Source organism: Anneissia japonica, unplaced genomic scaffold, assembly GCF_011630105.1.
Source record: "Anneissia japonica isolate Jap-2015-1 unplaced genomic scaffold, ASM1163010v1 scaffold275_len1219475_cov178, whole genome shotgun sequence".
NCBI classification, from domain to species: domain Eukaryota; kingdom Metazoa; phylum Echinodermata; class Crinoidea; order Comatulida; family Comatulidae; genus Anneissia; species Anneissia japonica.
Window position 1 is genome coordinate 473,267 of NW_022752912.1, and position 6,355 is coordinate 479,621.

The window sequence follows — 6,355 nt, forward strand, 5'->3', positions numbered from 1 at the left end:
AATAAAAAAAATATTTTTTAATACATTCTGAGGCAGGCTCATAAACTTATATATATATATATATATATATATATATAGGCCTATACATAATATATGCATATATAATAATATTTAGGCCTACATTACGAACATCCCGTTATAATTTTGAATTCACGAGGAATACAAAAAAACCAGTTTGCTGAAATTATTATTTGTTTCATCTTGGTCTGAAAAGTGTGAATATGTGTATGTAGGTGAGTCATAAGAAATATTTACTTGCAAATTGACCGACAAGATTGCGAAATATAATTGATATATTCGTTGGTAATCGCCATATAATTTCTTTTATCTGTCCAGCATAGTGTTTTCGTCCATCCAAAGCCGGGAATATGTTTGGCAGGTGGAGCTTTGCGCACTGTATTATCAGATATCAAGGCAAACGCTGAACGAGGCAAAAATTTGTTTAATGATAATATTATAGTGCATACATTTACTCTCACAAAGCGTTCATTAACAAACAAAAAATACAAACATTTATCTTGGTGATTCGGATAATTTTGATTTTCATAGTTGTAACGCATTCAATATTTAGATTACAATGTATTGATAACTACTTAAATACAAATAACGCATTTGACTTGATTCACAATAGAGTAATTTTATAAGCACGTTTACGCAAATGCAAAAAAAAACCCCAAAAACAAAAAAACCCAAAAAAGAACTAATACGCCAATGCCAGTCAATGCACCAAAGTCGATATGAAATAGCAACCGTACGCCTCCAGTCATTTTTTTTGGCGCGACAAAAACCCTTGTAACTTTGGACGAATCAGATTGCAGCGCTATGTGACATGTAGATATTGATCTACTACTGATACTTTTCATGCAGCTTAACTAAATTACTCAAGCCTAATAGAGTCTACTATAGTATTATAATACTACTTACTACTGCTGCTGTTGCTGTTGCTGCTGCTGCTGCTGCTGCTGCTGCTACTACTGCTACTGCTACTGCTACTGCTACTGCTACTGCTACTGCTACTGCTACTACTACTACTACTACTACTACTACTACTACTACTACTACTACTACTACTACTACTACTACTTACTACTACTACTAGGCCTACTACTACTAGGCCTACTACTACTAATACTACTACCACCACCACTACTACTACTACATGTATAGAAGGGCAAAAACATATCCTGTTCAAGACATGTTTTTTTTTTTTTTTTTTTTTGCTTCTTCGAGTGTTTGTAATTATGTGAATGTTTAGATAAACGGTTTAATATCATAATATATTGCTGACAACATCCAGCATTTCACGTTGGGAGTCGAGCATGATCATTTAATTTCATCCTGATGGATTAAGCATCACTTATCCAGAATAAAAACAGGTGTTGGAATACTAAGTATTCACTTATTGTTGTAGATATTTTGTATATCAATCAATTTGTTGATGATAATAATATAGGGAATGGGAATGTCAGGTTTAAATGTTTATTAGCGTATCAACGTAGTATTATTACATAAATACCCGATCTTTCACTTTTTTTGCGTACGCGTACTTGAAGAGCACTAGTTTTCGATGTACCAAAAAAAAAACATAGACCATTGATACGCCCGATCATTTAAACGAATAGAAGGCATATCCGAAAAGATATTTTTATATAGATAGGTATATAAACATACACATGTATATAAAAACATAAGTTACATACATATATATTCTGATTACTGTAGTTTAAACAAAATAAATCTCTATACTTTCATTATTGATGAAACATATCGATATATATGTTCTTTTTTTTTTATCATCAATTGACTTGGAATTAGGACAGGTCACTTATGTACTATTGTAAGAATTAAACCGTGAGTCGTGATGCCACAACCGTTAGCAATGATTTGAATGACACATCTAGGTCTTCCTATGGTGTCAAATCTAGCGATAATTCCTCTGACTGTGTTAATTGTTTAATTAAAATACTTCACTATGTAGATATATAATGGAATTTTTAAAAATATATAACTATTATCCTAATTGTTTGTAAAGGTAATACTTGGGCTACAAATGTTTAACGAATCAGAGTTGCCTCTTATGTAATTGTTAATTGGCATTTGTTGCGCCAAATATTCAACATTCGATCTTAACATAACTAAGTGGAAAATACTGTACTCCGAATCAAAGCAGAATCTTAAAATTACTTACGAAAAATACGCACATCATAACAACATTAAAGCTGTCTCTTATACACATCTAGATGTGTATAAGAGACAGATCAGATATCAAGGCAAACGCTGAACGAGGTGAATGTTTATTCATCTTGTTTGCTCAAATCTGGTCCTACGATCATGTATTTACATTAGACGAAGGCCTACTGTATTTACTGCAAAATAACTCTAAGTTTAAACATAACATTTTTGCAAATACCGTATTTTTCAATTCAAACATGGTTCCATCATATAGGTAACTGGGTACCTCAAGAGTATCCATGTGGTTTGGCGGTTAAGGTGCTTTCACTCCAACCAAGGGTCCTGGGTTCAATTCCTATACATTGTTTCTCACGACCAAATCCACTCCACTCCCTTAAACCTTATAATGAGACTTAAATTTATGTTGAGCATCTTATCTTGTGTTTGTGTAAAAAGGATTGCCACCTAGGAGTAGAGCAGTATTATAGTTAAGTTATTGGCAATCCTTAGCCCATATGGCTAAATAATAATAATAATAATAATAATAATAATAATAATTATTATTATTATTATTATTATTATTATTATTATTATTATTATTAATATTATTATTATTATTATTATTATTATTATTATTATTATAGCCGCTCAAAACTTCATTTTAAAGACCTCCATCAATTTTCAATGTATTTTTGATGATTCTGTTGGTTTTCTTTAAATACTTATGCCTATTCATGTAAACATTAAGACTGACCCTTTACCGTATGTAAGGCAATGAACGTACTCTATATACTTTTTCCATGAATAAATTGCTGCTGCTCACCACACACGTAGCCTAGCTTGATTCCTCGCCTTAATCTCATTCTTTCATCGATCCCATATTTTACCTTTGCTTTTCTGACTTTAAAACAATAGAGATTCATGGTAATAATGAACTTTCCTGTATTATAAATTCTTATGACATATCTATCTGTGTGTACTTTGTGTTTACTTAGTTATTGATCTAAGTTTTGTTAAGCACCGGCCGTGTGTAAACTTGTTTCTCAATTCAGTATTTGTCTTCTAACAAATAAGTTATATGTATCCATAATTTTTCAAAAACATTTATATATATATATATATATATATATATATATATGTACATATAAGTTAAATCATATATATATATATATATATATATATATATATAAAATATCTCAATGCAAATTGATATTTTCAAGTCTAAATCTAAACACTTATATGTAATACACCACAACGAAATCGACATTTGATATTGAATATACTTCTAATAAAGCAAAAGGCCTAACAAGCACTTAAGTTAACAACAATATCCCAACATTTTAGATAAGCTGCTCAGTTTCAAAATACTTTATTCCATTTAACTTGGCAACTTTGATTAAAAACTTTTTTTTATTATGGAAATATGATTAATCTTGGACGACTTTTTAACCTTTTTAATTTACTCGTAGATTTTATTAAAAGATACAAGAAAACTATATAATGAAACTAAGTCATCAGAACGTTACACATGGCCGAATATTATTACATCGTGATTTCTCAAAGCGCTGGGATAGCCATCATTGTTACATTATATAATAGTTCATTTGAAATTATTTTTTGGGTATTTAATATTTAGAATGTATCGCAAATGTCGCCTGTGACTTAATGCGATGTGAAGTGTTTAGAAGCCTTGTTGGCATTGAGCACTACGTAACTTTAACGTATTATTATCATTATTAATTTTGTGAAAATTATGAAAAACTAGGAAATAATATCGAGAGAGATACATATATATGTTAACACATTAACACAGCTCAAATGCGTTTTAAGTATTTCCATTTTTTACAAACTTGAACATTGTGAATATTGATAATGCTTGTTTTCTCTCTTTTGGGATGAAACCTTCACCTTTATTTCATACGACACATACGTCACATAGGCCTACATTCAAAAAAAAAGATATAAATACAAAGAGTTCATTCGAAAAATTAGGGTTTTTTTTAAACAATCGACATAAGTTAAATCAACAAAATACGCCAAGCTTGTATATTGTATTGATAATTCTTTTTCTGTATAAACTTACTATACTAATTAATCACGACAAATATACCAATACATTTAATCACTCAGGGTCATTGTAATATCTAAGCACTAAATAGTTTGAATAGTACAATGGTTGTTGTATTAAGTATGAATAGGGTTTGTTAAAACATGAGGATAATCCCAGGAAATTTTGAGATACGTTTTTCTTTTTAGGTACACTATGTGTGAATGTTGCTAAGTAGTGTTCTGTTTCAATATACCTTAATAGAAGCAATTGTGGAATCAAAAGCTGAAACACTAGAATGATTGAAATGAAACGCAAACGATTAAACTTACCACTATCTGCAGATTATAAACAATAGAAGAGTCCTATGGTCCTCGGTGCGTGAAGCTCGTAAATGAAGAATAATTCTCGCTACCAGTATTTTTCTATTGAGTAACTTAATTGCAGACGATGAGGGCGCCATGTATATGAAAAGTGGATGAGAAACTATGTTGGCTATTACCGATTATAGAGTAATATTTTATGTACTTTCATATTTAAACTATTGTTTTGTGTACTAATGTGATAAGGTTTTAATAATCTGAATACAGAATCTGTCCCGGACCCCGGCGGAATTAATGTGGAACACCAAGGTACAGCTTACAAAATTACCTGAAATTTTTAGAACTATTTTTAATCTAGTCATGGTTTTTAGATTTGACTGATTCTTAGAATCTTCAGGGAGAGAATGTGGATCCCCATTCTTTAAAAGCTATTTCTATAAGCACTACACTTCAATCATTTTATCTAACTTAGATTTCTTGATCCTTGTTTTGATGTTCCTTTGTATATATTATTCGTCCTACATAATGAAGCCACTTTAGTACAATAAAATATCAACAATATTGCTTCAAAAAATTGGCATAGTACATTAACTACATACCAGTGAACAGTTTTTATAATTGAATGCTCATTTTATAAATTAGTATGGCACTGGTCCATCATTTGCCGGTTAGAATAATAGTCGCGGCCTTTTGACCAATCATAATGCTCGGTGCGTTGGTATTTCCTGACGTCACTTCGGGCATGATTGATGCGTCAGCAACTCTCAATCCACCTACGCCCTCCACTCTAAAATGAAATTAAAGAAAACTTTGAAAGAAATGAGAAATAATATAGGCATACCTGAGTGTTGGGTCTACAACAGTTGACGGATCGACTACCGCCCCCATGCGACAAGTTCCAACAGGATGGTAGCAAAGAGTATAAAACTGCAAGAGTCCCACTGCCGGAGATTCTTTGGAACGCAATCCTATTTCAAAAGTACTACCAAAGACATTAGAAATACAAGATAGAGTTTTCCACAGAAAAAAAGTGTTCCACCGAAATGCATGGTGGGAATACAAACAATGGGGCGCCCCGTAAGCCTACGGCTGGATCTAAACTACTTCTACCAAACTTTCGTTACCAAGTCGTCGCGTATTTAATTGTCAATTCTCAATTAAAAATTGTACACCGCGATGCGCTATGGCGACGTACGCCATTGGAGGACGTTGTTGTGCAATATATTGCAACACATTATACAAACAAGGTCATCATTTATATCGTTTTCCGAAGGATAGAGAAAGGTAAACTATTGCACTGACATTAAACAAAAAATTAGCTATATATTATAAATATATATTAACATTTTAACAAACTGGAATAGACACCCAGACAGTGACATCGGTGAATACATAATCTCCTTGGCGCGGAGGTTGAAATCGTTGCTATTATCCAAATAAAACACAAAACAATTAAGCCTAATCATGGATCAGTAAAGAATAAAAGAACAATATAGCGCAGAATCCAATGGCCGGACGCACTCTAGTGATGAAGTTTTCCTCCATTAGTGGAAAAAAAGGGCGCCGTGTGCCTCTGGATCAAAGATCTTATAAACACAAGATAGCGTTCTCTGCGATTTACGCGTAACCGAAGAGAAAAAGTAATCAGTTTTGGAAGAGGGCGTCCTATCTGTTGCCATGGATCTGAGATGGTTCCTGTTCTGCTGTTCACAGGGTTGATACCATAGAGATATAATAAGAATACTAGAGCGCTAACAGCAATGTATTCGATGTTCGAAATACGCAGAGCTGTGTGTGTGTACCATCCAAGATG